This window comes from Chinchilla lanigera, unplaced genomic scaffold (genome assembly GCF_000276665.1).
Source record: "Chinchilla lanigera isolate Chin_1 unplaced genomic scaffold, ChiLan1.0 scaffold00074, whole genome shotgun sequence".
NCBI classification, from domain to species: domain Eukaryota; kingdom Metazoa; phylum Chordata; class Mammalia; order Rodentia; family Chinchillidae; genus Chinchilla; species Chinchilla lanigera.
The window spans coordinates 10,379,495-10,401,790 of record NW_004955475.1 but is presented as its reverse complement, the minus strand read 5'-3'; the positions used below and the strand labels follow the sequence as shown (position 1 = coordinate 10,401,790).

The following is a 22,296-nucleotide window of genomic DNA, read 5'->3' as shown; positions in this document are numbered from 1 at the left end:
TATATATATATAATAAGTGGCCATTAATTTTACAGAATATTGAGTTTCATTGTGGCATCTTCATATGTGCATGCAACATACTTTGATCATATCTATCTCATCGTTGCCCTCCCTTGTACCCTTCCCCCTTCCTAGACACTCCTACTCTTGTCTAATAGATTTTTCTAATGAAAAATTTTAAACTCTTAAAGTAAGTAAAAGAGTAAAGAATTTTTTTCCCCTTTAAATTAGTGTTAATTTTTTTTTTCCAGTACCGGGAATCGAACTCACGACCTTGTGCTTGCCAGGCAGGCGCTGTGCTGCTGAGCTAAATCCCCAGCCCCAAAATTAGTGTTAATTTAGTTTGAGGCCTTATTCTGTTGCCCAGGCTGGTCTGGAATTCCTGAGCTCAAGTTACCCTCTTGTGTTGGCCTGTGGAGTAGGTGGGGCTGCAGCTGCATACTGCTATACTCAACAGAAGTTCAGGCTTTCAAGTCGGGAGACCTAGGTTTAATACCAGATCTGTGACTTGAATACCAGTTATGTGAATTTGGAAGATTACATGGTTTTCTCATCTGTAAAATGAGAATAATAGCATCTTAGAGTGTTATAGGGTTAAAGGTATAGTTTTTGTGAGAAGTGCTTTATAAACTATAATGTGGGTAGATAAATATGCACTAGGAGTGTTTGCCACTGTAAATATTAGGATTACTATCTGATAATTCACATATCATATGTGATATAATAAAGCTAGATTGAATGCAGGGTTTTCCTTGTGTATTTCCCTTCTTCCAATGATTGCAGCCACTTCATTGCCCTCAAACACTTATATTTTGTCCAGCTTTTATAAATATATTTTCAGTGGGAAGGCCAGTTTGAATCAAACTATTTCATCATGGCTCGAACTGAAGTCCTCTCTTTGTGTTTTTGTTATTTAAAAAAATTAAATTTAAGCTGGAGGTGTGTAGCTCAGTGCTTGCCTAGCACTTGCAAGTCCCTGAGTTTGATCCTCAGCATTGCAATGCTAAAGAGATAAATAACTGAATAATTTAAACATGTATTTCCCCCATAATGCATATGTGCATTTATGTACAATCAAGTTATTCAGAAAAGCAATGAAAGTAATTAAAAACAGCAGTTTCTGCTCCATCCTTCTCTATCTCTGCCATTTTGGTCCCTTGAGGCAAGTACATTTTAAGACAGAAAAATATTTTCCCCAGTATTTTAAAACAACTGTTTTGATGGTGCTAAAGATTGAACCCAGGGCCTCGTGCATGCTAGACAAGCATTCTGAGCTGTACCTCCAGTCCTAAAAGGGTATTTTATTATGGAAAAGCTCAAGCATACACAAAAATCAGTTAAGATAGTACAACGATTCCCCCATTTACCCATTACTTGGCTGGAATAATCATCAACTCATGATCTTATTTCTTCTGTATCTCCCCGAACAGGAAACTCCTGCCCCTTTGCATTACTTTGACAAGCTAAATTGTACAATTTCGTCCATAAACATTTTACTGTGTGTCTCTAAAAGACAAGATTTATTTATTCAACAGACCCAATACCTATTATCAGACCTTATAGAACCTAAAAAAGATTTCTTAAAATCATTAAATAGCCAGGCCCCTTCCCTTGCCTTTTCTCTTTCTTCAGTTGGTTTCTTAGAATCAAGACCAGAGAAGGTTCTCACCTTGTATTTTATTAACACTAGTCTTTGTTTTTGCTTTTTTGAGACAGGGTCTCATTATGTAGTCCAGACTAACTTTAAACTCACTATGTAGCTTAGGCTGCCCTCGAACTCACAGCACTTCTCCTCCCTCGTGAGATTATAAGCATAAGCCATATGTTTCCTTCTTTTTGAAAAAAAATTCTATTGAACATATTTATTTGCTGAAAAAACCAGGTTTCTGTCCTATAGAGTTTTCTAAATTCGGGATTCTGATAATTGGGTCCTCAACATGGCAACATTTAAAACGTAGCCTTCTGTCCCCTCTCTCCCTTGTTTTCTGTAAAATGGTAGTTAGATCAAGAAGCTCGTTTTGATTCAGGTTTGAGTATTGTTGGAATAATTTGTAGGTAGTATGGTGTATTTGCATGAGGAGGCACTAATACCCACTTACTTCTTTTTTTTGCTGGGGTGGTGCTTCATGACAAATATTGTTCCAGATCCATTATTTTTGTAGGGATTTAGATATTCTAATTCTGCATTCCTTCTTGGTTTATTAACTGGAATAGCGAGAAACTTTCCTTCATTGATTACCTGGTTACTCTGAGGTATGGTTTGAACAAAGAAAGCCAGAATAAATGCTTAATTCTTGCCCTTTAGTTAGTTATTTTCAGAATAGTGAATTGGTTCTCTGATGTCTTTAATTAATGACCACATAGGGGTTTTTTTGTTTTGTTTTTAAAAAATTCATGCTGGGGATTGAACCTAGGACCTCATACATGCTAAATAAACACTCTACCACTAAGCTACAGTCACAGGCCTAAGTAAGTTTGTAAAAAGGTATTGCTGTGACATGCACAAAGTACTGGGTTTAATCCCCAGGGTATCCTCCATCAAAAGTGTCATGAACTCATGGATTTTTAATATATTTAATGAATTTCAATCTACTGTTATGTTTATTGATGCACAGTATTCTATTCTTGACATACCAGTAGGAGACTCCTCCTTTTGACATGACTCCAGTAGTCTAACAGGTTTTTTTTTTAAGTCCTTATATAACAAGATATCCAGACTCATCTTGTATATTTCCTGTCCTAGACCTGGAATTAACCATTCCTCTAAATAGTCCTGTTTTCCTTTTAGAGGGGATTGTTATCCAGAAACCACAATCTGGATATTACAAGTGACCATTGTTATTGCATCTTACATTGTTTCTACATCTGTGTAGTGGACAAAGCTATAAAATACATATTTTTGAAAAAAGAAAATGTAGAACTTTATCCTTTGTTGTAGCTTAGATCTAAAATATCCTCTAAAAGTCTCAGGTGTTCAGAGGTGGGGCCTTGTGGAGGTGATATACTCATTAGTAGATTAATCTGTTGATAAGTTTATAACTGAATGTGCTGTTAGGAGGTGGGGGTCTGGCCTGGCAGGGTGCATTCTTGCCCTTGGATTCTCTTTCTCTCTGTTTTCTGGCTGCCATGGATTGAATGGCTTTCTTCTACAGTGCCCTTCCATCATGTTTTTATGCCTTGGAGCCAGCCAACCATGGACTGAACCCACTGAAACTGAACAAAATAAACTTCTCCTTTAAGTTGTGAGTGTTGGGTGTTTTGTTCCAGTGACGAGAAAGCCAACTAATATATACTTAACATTTCCAATATTTATTTAGGCTTGCATTTAGCTTCCTTGACTTTATATTTGTATTTCTTTTCTCTGGCACTAACAGTCTTGGTGATTTAAAAATATTAATACAGTGAATCATTTCTTATATCCTAAAAGTGTATAACAGTTTCAGAATATAGTAATATCAATATTATTGCTAATAATATGTTTTTAAAAAGAATTTATTTTTCATGCTGGGGATTGAATTCAGGGCCTCATATATGCTAAACACCTGCCCTACCACTAACTAAACCCCAAGTGCCAGAATTTTTTATAATTCTCTTATTTTTAGCATATATTCTGACAGATGTACAGTCAAAATATTGTTTGAATATTATTCAAACTTTTTAAAAAATACTTGACTCAGGAGGCTGAGGTGAGAGGATCAGAGACATTCAGGAGTTCAAGGCTGGCCCGGGCACCATAGTGAGACACCCATGTCAAAAAACACCAGCAACAAAAACAACAAATCCCCTAAAAATTAAAAACTCAAGATTACCTGAAATAATTCCTTTCTTTGTGAGTAAGCCTCCAACTTAATTAGATCCATTTGTTTCAATTTACTTTCAGTTTTTACTGATTAGTTTTTCCATTTTGATTGATATTTGTTTTATATTTATGTAAAACATTTACAGGACTCCCAAGAAAAATCTAAAGAAAGTATATTTAAGTAAGTCCTGCTTATCTGTTTCCTCTACTTTGTTCCCTCTTTCTCTTTGTAGATAACTATTGTATTTTTTATTGTTTTGGTTTTTAAATACAAGCAAATATATACTCCTATTTTCCCCACCAATATTTTCTTAGATAAATGGTAGCATTTCATATATGTTTCTCCCCATTTAATGTTATATCCTAGTGATCACACTATAGTAATATAGAGATGTTTTTGAACTTTAAATGGCTATGTAGTAGTTAATTGATGGATGTGCCTTATATATTCAGTTGGAGCCTCCCTTGTTGGACATTTGGGTGCTACGGTGAATTGCTTTGTGAATATGTCTTTGCTAATTTCCAGGTTATTCTTGCAACCATTTCTGTTTTTATATTCATCATTGCCTCCATGTATCTTAGTCATATGCTTGTGTTACTTACTAGGTTTCTAGGGCTGCCATAACAAAATATCACAGATTGAGTAATTTACACAACAGAAATGTGTTTTTTCACAGTTCTGTGGGTGAGAAGTTCAAGATCAAGGTGTTAGCAATTTAGGTTTCTTCTGAATATGCTCTCCCTGGCTTTCAGATTTGCTGTATATGTGATTGTTCTTCGTGTCTCTTTGTGTATCCAAATTTCCTCTTGATATATTGATATATTGGTAATATGATTTGATTAGGGTCTATTCTAATGACCTTCACTTAATTATCTCTTAAAGGACCTATGTTAAAATAGAGTTACATTCTGAGGTATATGAAGTTAGGGCTTCCATTTAGAATTTTGGGGAAATGTGGTTCTTCCCTCCCCCCCCCAAATAAACCTAATTTTGGCTTAGTGGTGCTGTTCAGTAGTACACTGTGTGGATAGCATGCATAAGTGGTAGAGGATATGGATAGTCCCCTGAGTTCAATCTTCAGAACTAAAACAAGCAAGCAAGCAAGCAAACAAGACAAACAAAACACCCCCAAAACAATAATTATTGATTTATTAGCTTTGTACATGGTTTATATATTTACTAATATGATAGGTGGTTATTTATCCCATATTATATTACCTCCCCTATCCCTTCCTAATTTTTGTCATTTATATTGTTTTTAGTTCATCTGATGGTTACATTTCAAAACATTAAATAAAATATTTAAGCTTTTATTTCTTTTTTCATCAGTTTTGGAGATTATATCCTTAATTTTCATTTTGTGGAGATACGAATATTAATACTTTTGCATTTTTTCCTACATCTCTTCTCCCTTAGCCTTTCAACTTTTCTCACCTTATTTGCATTTTGGGGTTTGATGATCTCAAAGAATGAAAACTAAAAGAAGCATGTTATTAACTGAGATGATAATTTAGCTGAGGAAAATAACTATTTTCTTTTTGTGTTTTCATCTCCTATCTCTCCTTATTCTATTTCCTCAGGTATTCTATTTGTTGAAGGTAATGTCTTTTCATGGTATTGGTTTCCCTCACTTGTTTGGTAATGCTTGCTCATATTTGAGTTGAGCTTCTGTGATGTCTATTGTTTTTTTTTTTTGCTTTTAAAAATTAATTTTATTGACAATATTTAGAAATACATGATTACATTCATACATTCATCATATGGAATGTGATGATATATCTTAATTCTTCTATTTTTCCCATTCCCCTCCCTCTCTTCAACCACTCTTATCCTCCTTCTTTACAAAAGCTTTTGTTTCCAATTTTTTCCTTTTGTTCTTTCCTTTCCCTCTCCCACCTCAGTAGTTTTCTTTCCCAATTGAATATTTTCTATTTTCTTCCTATTTCACAATATCTACTATATATTTTGATCTGTAGTTACACTTTCTATTTTTCACATCACGGAAATAGTGCAATAGTTCAACATGTGTGTCCAATTAATTTCACTTAAGAGTGTGGTCTCACCAGGCATGGTGGTGCACACCTGTAATCTCAGGACTAGGGAGGCTGAGGCAGGAGGATCTTTGTGAGTTCAAGACCAGCTGTTATGGCATAATTTGGGTTGTATTCCACAAGAGGCCAACTCTATTAAGAATAAGACAGAGTTTATTAATTTGAGGCTAGCCACCCTCTTCCATTTGCCAATCTGGGAAGTGGACATAGACCTGCCTTTGTTCCCAGCTCATGTACATTTTTGGTTTCCATGGTAACAGATTGGAATGTTGTAGCCCTGGCCACATGCTGTTTTCCTTATGCCACGTAACCGGGTTAGGCTCCAGTCATGAGCCCAACCACAATGATATATGCTTTCTGTACTCTGTTTTATATGTCCCCTTTTAGATAACCATACATTTCCTTTATGGTTATGATGTTTATCTAGGGCCAGGGAAAGGATGGAACAACCCAGGCAAGGTCATAGTTAGTTATCTGGGCCCTGGTGTTCTTTGCCTTTGGAGAAGCATTCCAGGGCTAAGTCAGGACTGCAAAGTTAATTCTTTAGAACCCCTCCGGATGTTTCTCAAGACACATTTTGAAGCTTGCATTAAGACTAGACTTATTCTGTCTTAAAATGATATGCTAAGAGTCACTGTCCCCTACACAGCCTGGGCTACAAATTGAGCAAGGCCAACATGAACTGCATGGCAAGACCCTGTCTCAAAAAAAAAAAAAAAAAAAAAAAAAAAACAAAAAAAAAAACCCAAAATCAACAACAACAAAAAAAGAGTGTGGTCTCAAGGTCCATCCATTTACTGAGAAATATCTCAGGTTTATCTTTCTTTATGGCAGAGTAATACTCTTTTGCATAAAAAATCCACATTTTTTAATTCATTGATTGATTGATGGGCATTAAGGCTGTTTCTAACATTTAGCTATTATAAACTCTGCTGCTGTAAACATGGGTGTGCATATATTGTGAGGTATCATGCTTTTAATTCCTTTGCGAAGATACCAAGAAGGGGAATAGCTAGATCAAATGAAACTTATACTTTTAATTTTTTGAGGGATCTATACACTGATTTCCACAGGGGTTGCATCAGTCTACACTGCTACCAATAATGGAGAAGGGTTCCTTTTTCCTCACTGCCCTTCTAGCATTTGTTATTGGTTAATTTCATGATAATAGCCATTCCTTCTGGGGTGAGATGGAATTTCAGTGTTGTTTCAATTTGCATCTCTCAAATGACCAGTGCTATTGAATATTTTTTCATATATTATTTGCCATTTGTACTTCTTCATCTGAGATGTATCTATTCATTTCAGATACCCATTTTTGGGTTGGGTCTTTAAATTTGGGGGGTTTGATTTTTTAAAAATTCTTTATATATTCTAGATATTAGTCCTTTGTCTGAGGAACAATTGATAAATTTTTTCCCACTCTGTGGGTGGTCCCATCACTCTGTTGGTGATTCCATTTCCTGTGTAAAAGCTTTTTAATATGATGAGATTCTAATTGTTGAGTCTTTGTAATATTTTCTGTGTTATCAGGGTTTTTTTCATAAAGTCTTTGCCTAAATGTATGTCTTCTAGAGTTCTACCTATTGTATCTTCCCACACATTTAGCGTTTCTGTTTCAATATTTAGATATTTAATCCACCCCAATTTTAGTTTAGTGCATGGTGAAACATATGGCACTAGGTTCAATCTTCAGCATGTGGAAAGCCAGTTTTTCCAGCACCATTTATTAAAGAGGTTATCTTTCTTCCAGTGAAGGTGTTTGGCCTCTTTGTCACAGACAAGGTGGTTGAATGTGTTTGAAGTTGTTTCTGCAATTCTATTCTGTTCCACTTATCATTGAGTCTCCTTTCCTTTTTTTTTTTTTGCCAGTACCATGCTGTTTTTATCACAGTAGCTTGGTTGTATAATTTCAAGTCAGGAATTGAGATGTCCCCTGCCTTGCATTGTTGCTATTCTAGGTGTCTCTCATTCCAAATGAATTTTAGGATTGTTTTCTGTAATTCTGTGAGGTACATTAATGGTTATTAGATAGGGATTGCATTAAATATGTACAACAATTTTGGGAGTTGTACAATAAGGCCATTTTCAATGTGTTTCAATGTGTTGGTTCTTCATACCCAAGATCAAGGAATATCTTTTTATATTCTGATATCCCCTTCAACCTCCTTTTGCAGAGTACTGCAGTTTTCAATGTAAAGTTCTTTTACTTCCTTCATTAGATTGATTCCTAAGTATTTCATTTTTTGAGGGTGCTGTGAAAAGTGTGGTTTCCACAATTTGTCTCTCAGTGAATTTGTTGTTTGTGTATAGGAATGCTATTGATTTTGGAGTGTTGACTTTTTATCCAGCAATGCTACTTTATTTATTTATTTTTTTCTTTGAAGTTAGTAGATGTTCATTCCATTTTATTTCTTTTTTATTTTATGGAAAAAAGGAAAAACAAAATTTCATAACAAGATAATAGGAGAATAACAATAGTTAATACATTGCTTTTTATTATCTTTTTTTTTTTTTTTTTTTTTTTTGTTTTTTTTCCGGTACCGGGAACCGAACTCACGACCTTGCGCCTGCCAGGCAGGCGCTTTTGCCGCTGAGCTAAATCCCCAGCCCCTGCTTTTTATTATCTTTAAAGTAGTTGATAAAAGTAAAAGACATGGGCATAAAATTTTCACCAATTAATATTAGCACAAACCTTTCTTTTCAATAAAATAAGAGAAATTAGTAGTATAATTGATTTGCACTTTTCCCCTTTTCCTTTCCATCCTTTCTCCTTTCCCTCATCTTAGTTCCGTTCTTCCTTTTGAACAATTTTCTTCCCATTTCACAATATGTATTGTACATTTCAGACCTTACTTATTCTTTCAGTTTCTCATACTAGGGAGACAATACAATGTTTATGCATGTGACTGTGATTTATTTCACTTATGAGCATGGTGTCAAATTTCATCCAATGACCTCTTAAAGTCTCAAGTTTATCTTTTTTATGGCTGAGTAGTACTTCATTGTATGAAAAGACCACATCTTTTTTATACATTCCTTGACTGATGGGCCTTTGGGTTATTTCCAAGATTTAGCTATTACAAATTGTGATGCTATGAACATGGGTGCACATGTATCACTGTGGTAGTGTTTTTAAATTCTTCTAGGAAGATACCCAGCAAGAGAATAGCTGGGTGGAATGAGAACTCTAATCCTAATTTTTTGAGGAATCTCCACACTGATTTCCACAGATGTTGCACACAGTCTACACTTCCACCAACAGTGGAGAAGGGTTCCTTTTACCCCTCAGTCTTGCCAGCATATGTTATTGGTTGATCCTACTGCCTCTACCTCCTGAGTGCTGGGATTATAAGTGTGCACCACCACTCCCAGCTTTATATTTTTGTTTAAAATTGTAGATATTGTTTAATTTCTTCTTTAATTTCATCTGTGACCCATTGTTTCTTTTTTAATTTCATCTGTGACCCATTGGTTGTTCAAGAAGATGTTATTTAATTTCCATGTGTTTATGGAGTTTTTGCCATTTCTTTTGCCATTAATTTCCAATTTCATTGCACTATGGTCCAATAATATGCATGGGATAGTTTCAATTCCTTTGCATTTACTTAAGCATGTTCTATGAGCTAAAAGTTTCAATTCCTTTGCATTTACTTAAGCATGTTCTATGAGCATATGGTCTACTTTAGAGAACGTCTCATGTGAAGCTGGGAAGGATGTGTATTCTTATGTTTTTGTGTGGAACACTCTGCAAACATCTATTAAGTCCATTTGTTCACAGATTTGCTTCAGTTTTGATATTTCTTTTCTTATTTTTTTGTCTGGTTAATCTATATGCTTGTTACTGTGGGGTGTTAAGGTCCCCCATTACAATTGTGTTATTGCTTATTTGATTTTTCATGCTCATTAATATTCATCTCATAGAGTTGAATGCTCACATATTTGTTCCATATGTATTTATGATTATTATCTCTTCCTCTTGAAATTTTCACCTAACAAGTATGTAGTGACCTTCTTTATCTCTTTTGGTCATTTTAGTTTTGAAGTTCACATTGTTTGCAAACAGAATAGCTACCCCTGCTTTTTTGTTGGTTTGTGTTGTATGGAGTATTGTTTTCTGTCCTTTGACTTTCAGTGTATGAATTTCTTTTTGAGTTATGTGTGTTTCTTGTATAAAGCATATTGTTGGATTTTGTTTCTTGATTTATTCTGCCAGTCTGTTTCTTTTGCTTGATGAATTGAGGTGATTTACATTTTTTTTATTTTTGTATTTTATTGCTTCAAATGCTTCAAACTATGGGAAATCTTTGGTAAAAATAAAGACAATAAAAATTTCACAATAACCTTACACAAAGCATCATACAACAATGTTCTTCAGTACATGTGAAATAATATAAGAATGCTCAGAGTCCTCAGGGAAGAAATTATTGTACAAGATTCATAGTTCTTAATTTTAAAACAAAATTGTTTTCATGAATATTAAAAATATTTCCTAGGTTCTTATCACATATTAACATTTGTATTTCAATCAGTATGTTGAACTTTAAAGTATTTATATTATTTAAATAAAAATCAATAAACAGAAGTTCTTTCCCTATTGCCTACTATAGTGGAGGCCATTTACATTGGTGATTTTAACTGATATATATTGGATTATCTTTGTCATGTTATTTTCCTGCTGCTGTTGCTTTCCTCTTTTCCCTTCTGTTTAATTGCTTGCCCTGCCTGGTGGTTCCTTTTTGTTGTTTTCTGTGTAGAATGTGTTTTAGCACCCTCTGAAATGTTGGTTTGGTGGTCATGAATTTCTTCTGTTGTTCTTTGTTATGTTCCTATCTTATTTCTCCATTAATTCTGAAAGATAATTTGCAGGGTACATCAATGTGGGTTGGAAGTTGGGTTTTTTCAGGACTTTAAATACTGCAGTCTAAGCTCTTCTTGACTTGAAGGTTTGTGTTGAGAAGTCTGCCATGATTCTGATGGGTTTTCCTTTATAGTTGATCTGCTGTTTTCTCTAACAGCTATAATATTTTGTTCTCATCCTGAATTTCTGGGACCTTGATTATTATATGTCTGGATGTAGATTTATTTTGGCCATGGATAATTAGCATTGTATATGCCTCACTGATCTGTATGTTAGATTATTTTCCCATGTTTGGGAAATTTTCTGCTATTACTACTGTAAATAGTATTTTTATGTTATTTGTGTTGACTCCTCCTTTTCACAGATACCTATCTGTCTTATATTATTTTTCTTTGCATCATCTTGGAGCTAGTAATTGTTATTTCCTGATTCCTTATTATTTTTTAAGAGATCTTTCTTTTCATGATCACTAGCTGCAATCCTGTCTTCAAGGTCTGAAAGTCTATCTTCAGTTTTGTTTAAGTGGTTTTGCTAGTTTTCAATGGAATTTTTAATTTCCTGAATATCTGTTTAAATCTGTTTCATGCATTTCAATTCTTACCTACATTTTTCATTCATGGTTTCTATCACTTTCTTATGGTCCTCAATTTTTAATCTATATCTACTCCAGATTTGCTGAGCAATTCCTTTATTATTTTTGTCATTTTTTTTTACCTCAGAGATTATTTCTGATCTGATTACCTGTATAGCTTCATGAATTTATTTCTTTACTTCAGTTGCTATCATTTCAGAAAGTTCAGATGTATGTCTTCCATTTTCCTCTATCTCATTGTCTCCTTGACTTGTCTGTGTGGGCTGGAGGTCTGAGATTGCATTTTGTGTATGTATCTTCCTGTTTTCTATTTCAAAAAAATTTTTTTTTCTATGTTGATCCTTTCAAGTTTTTATACTAGGTAGCTGTATCACATGTACCAAGGCCTCTCTTGGAAAAGTATGTTTTTGAAGGACGTGTTTTCTGTGTGGTAGGTTCTTGGTTTGTGTCTGTCCCAAGATTCTCCTTTCCCAGTTAGTTGAGAGTGAGATTTTGATATCTGTTTGGCTCAGTCCCCAGCCCTTTGTGGCTGAGGTGTGGTGAGGTTTTTACCCTGGAGTTTTCCAGTATTGTTACAGAAGTGAGAACACCTGATTACAACAGATATGACATTCTATCTAAAGCATCAAGCACAGTTTAAAAACTGATAAACTGAGGTAGCTATTAATTTTGTACCTTAGACCATAGGAGCAATATGTATAGTTATATAACAGAATGGATTGTGAATTGCAGCTTAAAAGCATAGAGTGTCCCCTTGGTAGAGTGGTTTTACCCTGTGGTGGAAGCATAGTGGATAGAACAGAGATAATTGAAGAGAAATAAAGTAGAAGCAAGGGTGGAGGACAAAGGATGATCACACACAAGCTTTGAAAACCTAGAGACAAGGCACAAGAGAAAGAATGAAGGAGTAAGCAAGGGATTATCAAAGTTGACCAGAACACTTAGAGAGACTTTTCACTCATATGAAATATGATTATATTTAGAGGTAAATTGAAGAAAGAGGTAAAGAAAACAAGTGGATTAGAACAGCAATATAGGTAAAAGACAAAGAAGAAGAATAAAACAAACCAGCAAAGAAAGAAAAAACAGTAAAATAACATAAAAAATATCAAAATTCCTCTGGTGCTCACCGAGAGCTGAAAACTAGTGGATAACACTGCCAAGCCTGCAGTAGAGTTTGTGCTAGGTTTGTGACTTAATTTGGCCTCCAGATGTGGGGGCCTTGGACCAGAGTCTTCAGCCAGTACTTTCTGTATGTCCCTTAGTGGCCTCCCACTACTTACCATGTTTCTCTCAGCATCTCTCTCCCATTGCTGTGCTACTGTCAGATAGAGACAGGGGTTGTTCTCAGTCCTGTGCACCATTGGCTCTTCCTGGTCCTTGCTCCGAGTTTTGTGTTCCTCTTCCACTGGAAGTCTGTCTCCTCTTAGGTTGTTGCATGTTGGGGTGGGATGCTGTGATATGATCTGGTCCCCTCTTCCTGCTGTTGCCATCTGCAGCTGCTCTGTCCCAATTCATCTTCTACCTTGTATTGTTACTATTGCTTCAGACTATTCCCTGCCCCTAGTCCCACCTGTCCATTGGGTACACCCTAGCTGGGAGCCCTACTATGTCACTGACGTTCCTGCTGGTTTCCACCAGGTCCTGCCCAGTGGAGGCAGGGGGAGCCAATTTCTGGAACTTTTCCCATAGTTTACCAGGGTCCTTGCAATGGAGGAAGGGAGGAATTGTTCTCTGGGCGTCTTCCCAAGATTCATCTGGTCCAGCAGAGGGAAGGGAGGCACTGGTCTCAGGGCATCCTCCCTCACTTAAATGTTTTTATTTGTGTGTAGCACATTGTTGGCTCTTGTTTCTTGATCCATTCTGGAAGTCTGTTTCTTCTGATTGGTGGATTGAGACCATCTATATTGATGATTATAACTGATATGTATTGATTTTTCCTTGTCACCTTATCTACCTGCTGTTGGTTCCCTTTCTTTCCCCTCTGTTTAATTGCTTTCTTGCCTGGTGGCTTCATTCTGTTGGGGTTCATGGAATTTTAGTCTTGGTTATCTCTTTTTAGAATGTCCTGCAGAACATTTTGGAGTGCTCAGTTTGTGGTAATGAATTTCTTCACTTGTTCTTTGTCATAGAAGTATCTTATTTCTCAGTCAATTCTGAAAGATAATTTTATAAGGTATGTTAATCTGGACTGGTGGTTTTCTTTTAGTACTTGAAACACTTCACTTCATGCTCTCATTGACTTAATTCTAATGGCCTTTCCTTTACAAATGATTTGGTTTTTTTTTCTTGAACAGCTTTTAATGTTGTGTTCTTTTTTAAATTTCTGGAATCTTGACTATTATATGCCTCAGGGTAGTTTTTTTTTCGATCATGGCTAATTGCAGTTCTATATGCATCACTTACTGTATGTGAAATTCTTTTTCCATGATTGGGAATTTTCTGTCATTACTTCTCTGAACAGGTTTTTTTATGTTCTTTGCACTGTGTTCTGCTTTTTATTGACCCTAAATAGTCTTATTTTTTTCCTCCTTTGCCTCATCTTGAAGCTGTGAAATTGAATTTTCATGGTCACTTGGTATTTTTAAGAAATATTTGTTAGAATAGGTATGTTGGTGCATGCCTGTAATCCCAGCACTTGGGAGGCTGAGGCAGTAGAATCTCTGCAAGTTCGATGCCAGACTGGGGTACAAAGTGAGTTCAAAGCCAGCCTGAACTGCATAGTGAAACTGTGTCTCAAAAAGACAAAAAATAGTAATATTTTTTTCGTGATCACCAACTGCACTCCTGTCTCCTAAGTGTGATAGTCTGTTCTTCCACTTGTTCATTCAGCTGCATATACTTTTAGTAGAATTTTAAATTTCTTGGATATCTGAATGTTTCATGGACTCCATTTCTTTGCTATGTTGGGCATTCATGATTTCCATCACTTTCTTTAGCTCTTCTTTTTTTAAAAAATCTGTATCTACTGTAGCTTCACTGAGCAAGTCTTTCATTATGATCAGCATTTCTTTTGTTTTTTACCTGAATGATTATGTTTTATCTGATTTCCTCAATATCCTCATTCATCTGTTTTGTTACTTCTAGTGCTACCATTTCAGAAACTTCATGTGGGCGGTTGCTGATATCCTCCATTTCATTGTTCCCTGGACTTATCCTGGGTAGGGTGGAGGTCTTGAGTTGCATTTTGTTTCTGTGTGTTGTGATTTTCTATTTTTTAATGTATTTATTTTCTGAATTGATACTTATAAATTTCTTATGGTGGGTAGCTTTATCACTAGTATTGAGGCTTCCTTTGGAAATGACTATTCCATGGAGATATCTTCTAGGTATAGGTTGTTCTTGGCCTTTGAGTCTGTCCTAAAATCCTGCTTTCCTAATTTATTAGGGAGGAGAATTTGCTATTTATTTGGGCCAGAACCCAGTCCTTTCACACTGGTCAAGAGAAATGATTAACTCCATAGAATCTCAGTGTTGTTACAAAAGGGAAAACAACTGATTTTATCCTGGCTAAAGTAGAGCAATTAGCAATAACAGTAGCATAAACTGCAGCCTAGAAACTGAGAAACTGCTAAATGTTAATTTCATACTTTAACCATGGGAGCAAGATCTATAGTTATATAACAAAATCCAGCATAAACCAAGAACTTGCAAAACTTGATGAATTTTCCCTAAGCAGAGTGGTTTTACCTTGTGGTGGCAAATTTAAGAGTGATATGGGAAAAATAGAGAAATAAATTAAGAGAAACATAGTAGAAGCAATGGTGAAGGATAAGGGATGACCACCCACACTTTGGGAAACTGGAGAAGAAGACAGAAGAGAAAGAATGAAGGAGAAATCCAAAGAATGTCAAAGTGAACCAGAAAAACTGGTGACAAGGTTCATTACATGAAAAAACTCAAAAAAGTTGACGAAAGAGGGAAAGAAAAAGACAAACAAAATGAAACAGAAACAACAAAGATAAAAACCTAAACCACCAGCACAACAAAAAACAGAAATGTAGACAAAACAAAATAAAAATGACAAAAATGAAATTCCTCTGGTCTCAGTTCTGTGGTAGTGTTTCAATTGGAGTACAAGTCTGTGCTAGGTAGCCCTGCTAATTTTGCAGTAGGATTGGTGCTGGGTGTGGTGCTGATCTTGGCCTCCGGATGTGGGGGTTGGTGTGAGAGTCTTCAGCCAGCAATTCTGGATGCCCTTCAGCAGCCTGCCCATGTCTGCTAACCTTGTATGTCTCCAGGTTGCTTGCCTAATTGCTGTGACACCCTTTACAGTTGCTGCAGGGACAGCCCAAGGCTTCTCCTGAGTCCTGCATTCCTTTTTTCTCTGTCTCTCTCCTTTCACAAGCCCTTGGGTACAGGATGGGGTGCTGTGCTCCAAATCATTGTCTTCACCACCACCCCAGCCCCTCTCCTTGCTGTCTCTAGTGGTTCCAGTTAGCCATTATGGCACATGACATTTACTGCTCTGATCCATTGGTGTGTATCTCACTGGGGGGCTCTGGACTTGCTCACTGTCCAGGTGTCCCTGCAGGTTCCATGCTCCACTCTCACACATGAGCTTAGAACAGGAGCTTCCTCTTTCTTTCTTTCTTTCTTTTTCTTTTTTAAACTTTTTAGACAGTGTCTTGCTATGCAGTTCAGGCTGACCTTGAGCTCACTATGTAGCTGAGGATGGCCTCGAACTCATGGGGATTCTCCTTCCTCAGCTTCCCTAGTGCTGTTTACAGGCATGCTCCACCATGCCTGGTGAGCACGTGAGTCTACTATTGATGATTCCCAACTTAACCAGAGGTTTTTTTTCTCATAGTCTGAGGATAACAACAACAACCAAAAAAGTGGGTGGACTATGGGGGGCAACTTCCTGGTCACTTGCCCCTGTGTGCCTTCCTTGATGTTTCTTGTGAATATTGTGTCACACTAGAATAATAAGAATCCAGTGACTGACACACGGAAGTAGGACTGGGTGATTTACATTCACTTGTATTCCTGGAACTCTGTTTTTCAGCCCAGGTGATTCTACTCACTATTCCTTTCTGGAAAGGAGGGAGGAAGAAATCTTTTTAGGGGAAGCCAACTGTCTGATTTTTCTGTTTATACCCAGAGCTGTTTCCATATTTTGCATTTTTGTCCATGTTGGGATGTGAGTTTCTGCCTCATCCTGATTGTTATCTGTTTGCAGAGGCTAATAATTTCAGATCTATTGAAAACAGCCATTATTTTTATGTGGAATTTTTATAAGGACAGAGTTGAACCTGTAAATCAATAAGGAGGTTTGCTATCTTAATAATATTAAGTAGTCTCATAAACATGTCTTCCCATTTATTAGGTTTTGTTTAATTTTTCCTTGTGATTAAAAAAATTGACATGTAAAAGTTATACATATTTATGGGATACCAAATGTTGTTTTGATACATGCAGATATTGTATGATGCTGAAATCAGAGTATCCCTTTATTTTTAAAATGATGAAACTGAGATTCTGAGATGGAACATGATTTCATCAGCTGTTGTGAAGGCTATTCTTTTTGCTGTAAGCTGATTTCCACCTGTACGACATTCTTGCCATTAGGGCCTGTGTTAGTGATAGCGAACCTTTTAGAGCCTTCAGTGATACAGCAACCTGCTGTGGCATGGGTTCACCACCACTGGCCTATGGGGTTTGTTGAAGATTTAAGACCAGCACTAAGATTTTCTGATTTTCAGTCAAATGCTCCCTATACTACAAATGAGATTGACTGCACAAAATGCATCCCCTTATTGTAATTTTATCTATTAATATCTTTGGTAAACTATTTTAAGGTAAGTACTACAAAGCTAATATGTAGTCTTGGTTTTATATCTTAACTCTTTTGCCAACTTGCTTGATGAGTTGGGTAGTCACTTAATATCTCTGAGCATATAAAAGCCAATATTTCAGTTAAGAAATCAACTGTATGGACAACAGATTTTACTAGATTGTAACAGAGGCACATTTGGCTTGATAATAGTTTTTATGAAAAAGACCAATAATTGGGGTGTGATTGTGTGCACCTGTACTCCCAGGTGCCTAGGAGACTGAGGCAGGGTTGCCTGAGCCTAGGAGTTCCAGACTAGCTTGGCAACATAGCAAGACCCCTTCTGAAAAATAAACAGACTTACATGTTTTAACTGTCTGTAAGTTCAAAATTAAATCAAGACTATAATGTAGTTGCAAAACCAAAACCAAAACCTAGCATAATATTAGACTATGTTGCTAGTGTCCAGATCTAGACAGGCCTTGAACCAGTTAATTAATTCATAATTTGAACATTGTATTCAGTTCTAGGTGTCACATTTTTATATCATTGAGATGGTATGGAAAATACATCATGTGAAAAATATTTGGAGAATATAGAGATGTATGCCTTGAAAAAAAAGATGACAGTAGGAATAATAGTATCTGAATATTTTAAGTACTGTCATTAAAAATGAATTAAAACCCAGGTGTGGTAGCACATACTGGTAATCCCAGCACTCTGGAGGCTAAGGCAAAAGGATCACTGTGACTTTGAGGCCAGCCTGGAGTGTAGGCTACACAGCGAGACTCTGTCTCGAAAAACAAAACAAAAGACAAACAAACAAAACAGAAAATCTAAAACTAAACAAACAAAAAGATGAATTAAACTCAAACTAGAGTTAAGACCATTGTGTAGGACTTACAGGAAGACAAATTTCAGCTGGATGTATAGAGTAAATATTTGTTAGTGATATTAATTCTGTAATGGAGCAGTTTTGTTGTTAAGATCATGAGTTTTTGACACTTAAAGATGGCAAGTAAGGGTGTAAACACTTACGAATCATGTATTGTTGAAGGAATTCCTTCATTAGGTAGGAAATTAGACTCTTGTCCTTTTTACTGCTAAATTCTGTGCTTCTAGAAAATCTTGGTAGCATTTTGTCAGTGTTGGACATAGTAATCTCTAAATAGCATCTTCTTTAGCTGGCTAAATGTTTTAGTAGTTATGATCAATAATAAGAACTATATAGTTTGTAACTTTGGTGATAATATCTTTAAAAGTTGTTGTGAAGGCTATTCTTTTTGCTGTAAGCTGATTTCCACCTGTATGACATTCTTGCCATTAGGGCCTGTGTTAGTGATAGTGAACCTTTTAGAGCTTTCAGTGATATAGCAGCCTGCTGTGGCATGGGTTCACCACCACTGGCCTATGGGGTTTGTTGAGAACTGCTTGGCATAAGACCTCTTTAAAAACCATTGTTGTGTTATTTGCTAGTGGGGTTCCTCTGTCCCGATAGAGCTCTTGAGCTATTTCTTAGAGATTATATAGGCTTTATTGTTCTCTAGGCCCATATTATTGAGCCAGTTAGATAATTATTTATTATTTATTAAATTATTTAACAGACTGTATCTTCTATGAACAGATTACTATGATGGGTTTTGTGGAGAATGCAAATAATCATATATCCTGTCCTCCTGGAGATTATAGTTTAGTTGGTGAGATAAGGGGTACATATATGAGAATAGCAAAAATTAAGTACCATGAGCATTGTGCAAATAAATGACCTACATCCTGTGTTCAACGCTGTATGTGAGTTGTCTTGGTTACTTTTCTTGCTGTTGAAACAAAATACCCAATACACAAAGTGAAAGGAGGAAAGATTTATTTCATCTCACAGTTTATAAAGCTTCCCATTCTTAGTTGGCTGGCTCCAAAGCAGGGTGGCATGGTAAAGGACCATCACAGAGGAGAAACAATTCATGGCAGGCAGAAAGCAGAATACCATAAGGCAGCAAGCAGCAAGTGAGAAGCAACAAGTGACAAGCAGCAACAAGCACTGGTATTCTTTCTGTCCCTTATAAAGTATCTAGGCTGCCTACACTTAGGATGGGTAATACTCACACCCGGGGTGGGGCAGCCTTAATCCTAGCATTGCAGCATGGATCAATCCCAGCATAGCCTTGATCTCAGCACCACATACCCTAGATCCAGCCACTTCTGAAAAGCCCCACCTATGACCACATAGACTTTAGGGGGGCATCTAAATGCAAGCCATAACATAAGTGGAGGTGTAAGGTCACTTTCTTCAAGAAAATCATGCTTGGATCTTCAGTGCCATTTATCTGTAGTCCCAGGTAATGAACAGGCTTGAGGCAGGAGGATTACTTGAGCTCAGGAGTTGAAGACCAGCCTCATCAAGGTATTGGGACCTTGACTCAAAAAAAAAATCATAAACTACTTTGGGAGATAGACCACGAATGTATTTTTTAAATGGAAAAAATTAAGTGTTAAATGAGTGGCACAGATCAGGTAAGACACAGACTTTGTGTAATGTGGTAGCATCATCTTTATAACAATTGCTAAAAATGTACTTTTCCTCACTGTATATGTAGGCTGTTGGATACTCTTCTGTTTGTAGTAGTTTAATAACATCCCTTAGTTATTGAGGGCTAATCAGGCCCACAATCTCCCAAATGAGTGTACAATTATGGCTAAATAAAAAGAGGCAAATGGAATTATTTCAGAGCTCCAGGAGGATCAAAGCCCTCTCACAGAACTAGAGATTCTCTCAGGTTTAAGACCAAAAGAGAGCTCACCAGTGAGCTCTCTTTGCCCCATCACAAAGGCAAGTTCGTGTGAGGACAGTGAGAAGAGGTTCTCCCTGCAGGGAGGCCTCAGGAAGGACCAGCCCAGCTGCCCCCTTGATCTTGGACTTGGGACCCCAAGGACTAATGAGAAATTATTTCTGTCATGAAGCCACCCAGTCCACGGTGTTCTGTTCTGCTCTGGGTGGCCCATATTTATTTGGTTATCAGAAGAAGGGAGGCGAGTACTCAAGAAGTGCAGAATTACTCAAGGACTTCTCCAAGTAAGACATTAAATTAATCCTTAGTAGGGATTAAGTTAATCCACCCAGGAGTGAGATGCCTGAGGCTATAATCTTTATCTAGTTGAGATCATATCCAGCTGTCCTTGGCTGTGATCTTGTTCTGTCTTTTGTGGCTTTCTGGCTTCATATGCCATTATAGGTTTTAGTAGGTGTTAGTGATTCACAGAGGTTCACTTACTATGAGTCCATCACCCACTTCCAGACAAGTGGCCTAGGCTTTGGACAAATTCACAAGTAAACATAAGAAGCCAATTGGTTAATTTAAATCCTGCTCGGGGCTGCTTCATAGTGGTCTCCATCATGTTTGCCCTTGTGCTACAGGTTATCAATTTATAATATTTTATTTTATTTACTTCTTTCAGTACTGGGGACTGAACTCTCTGCCTTTGAATTGAGCTACATCCCCATCTCTTTTTTGTTTTGTTTTGTTTCTTTTATTTTGAGGCAAAGTCTCATTGTGTAACTTTTTTTTTTTTTGTTTTTTTCTAGTACCAGGAATCGAACTCATGACCTTGCACTAGCCAGGCAGGCGCTGTGCCGCTGAGCTAAATCCCCAGCCCCCTCACTGAGTAATTAAGTTGCCCAGGTTTGGCATGAACTTGTGATCCTCCTGCCTCAGCTTCCCAGAGTATTGGGATTAAAGGCATGTGCCACCACATCTTGTTGTAATCTCTTATTTTATTATGACTATTATTATTTGGTCCTGGGAATTAAACCCAAGGTCTTGTGCATGATGCTAAGTGCATGCTTTACTAAGCCACACTCCAGCCCTCTTGTAAACTTTTAACATTGTAGAAATAACTGTAGAGCTTGATGTTTCTATTGATTCCCCATTTATCTTGTCTGTCAGTGTCTCTTTCTGCTATGTTCAAGGGTCATCTGCTGTGCTTCTGTTCTTTCTCCAATATATGGCAAAATACTGGTACAGACAAATTCTACAGTAGTGTAGAAAAGGGGGAAGATTGTGGTAGACTGGATTGATAAGGGAAGATACGGAAAGGATTTAGGGCATGATTTGCATTCAGAAGGAATAACTAGATTTAGAAAAGTGGAGAAGAAGACAGAAGATATTCTAAGGAGAGCAAAGGCTTGAGTGTGAGCAAATCCATATAGACAGAAATGTGTGTCCTGTTTAAGGAATGTTGAATGACTAGTCTATCTGATAGAAAATATTTACAAAGGCATGATAAAAGCTACATTTTGAGCCAGGTTGAGAAAACCTGAGTATACCTTTTAGGAAAATGTTCTGAAAATATGGTTGAAAGTGCTTAGGAAGAGGGAAGGTGTCACTAGGTGAAGAGTAACATGCCAGTCATACTTAGAATGGATTAAAAAGGGACAGAACAAATGGTAGCCCAGTATAAACATGGGCTGATGAGAGCCTGGACTATAGAGGCTACAAGAGCATTGGGTAAGAAGGAGCAGATACCAGAAACACTGCAGAGGAAGCAAGCATTTATATTCAGTGATGTGAATTGAACCACTCAATTCGTGGATGTAGGAAAGTGTGGACAAGAAAGCCCATTCATTCCACAAGAATTTATATGTTATTGAGAGGTGGAGGATGTTATAATCAAAAGTAGAGTGAACAAAAAGGACAGAAGGCATACCAGAGATAAAAGAGAATTCTTACAGTGGATCATGTATGAGAAGAAAACTTAGAGGAGATGATCAGCAGTAGCTAGCGCTTCAGAGAAATAAAGGTTGGAGTAAAGGCTGTTGGACTTGGCATTTAGGAACATAATAGTGATTATAGAAAGCAGTTTTCAGCAACAAGGTAAAAGTAGAAGATTGAATGTAGGAGTCTAAGAACTGAGGAAGGAGAGGCAAGGGAAGATATATTAGGGTGTGTGTGTGGGTTCTGAGAGGTCGAAACTATTGTCATAACAATTCTAAAACAGTATTTGTCTCTTTTTCTATGTCAGCACTTGCAGTGGTGGTGCAAAACAATGACGGTTGAAATTTCTGGCACTTGGACAAGAATGAAGACAATGGTACACACTTCACTGATAACCATTCAAAAACATTGCACTTTTGGGGCTGGGGATTTAGCTCAGCGGCAAAGCACCTGCCTGGCAAGCGCAAGGTCGTGAGTTCGGTTCCTGGTACCGGAGAAAAACCAAAA

At 36.8% G+C, this 22,296-nt stretch overlaps 1 protein-coding gene across 1 annotated transcript in view; it reads left to right on the top strand.

Annotated features, from left to right (window-relative positions):
• Positions 1 to 22,296, top strand: part of Tex11 (testis expressed 11) — a gene marked incomplete at its 5' end in the record, with an annotated part of 374,380 nt that overhangs the window by 30,297 nt on the left and 321,787 nt on the right.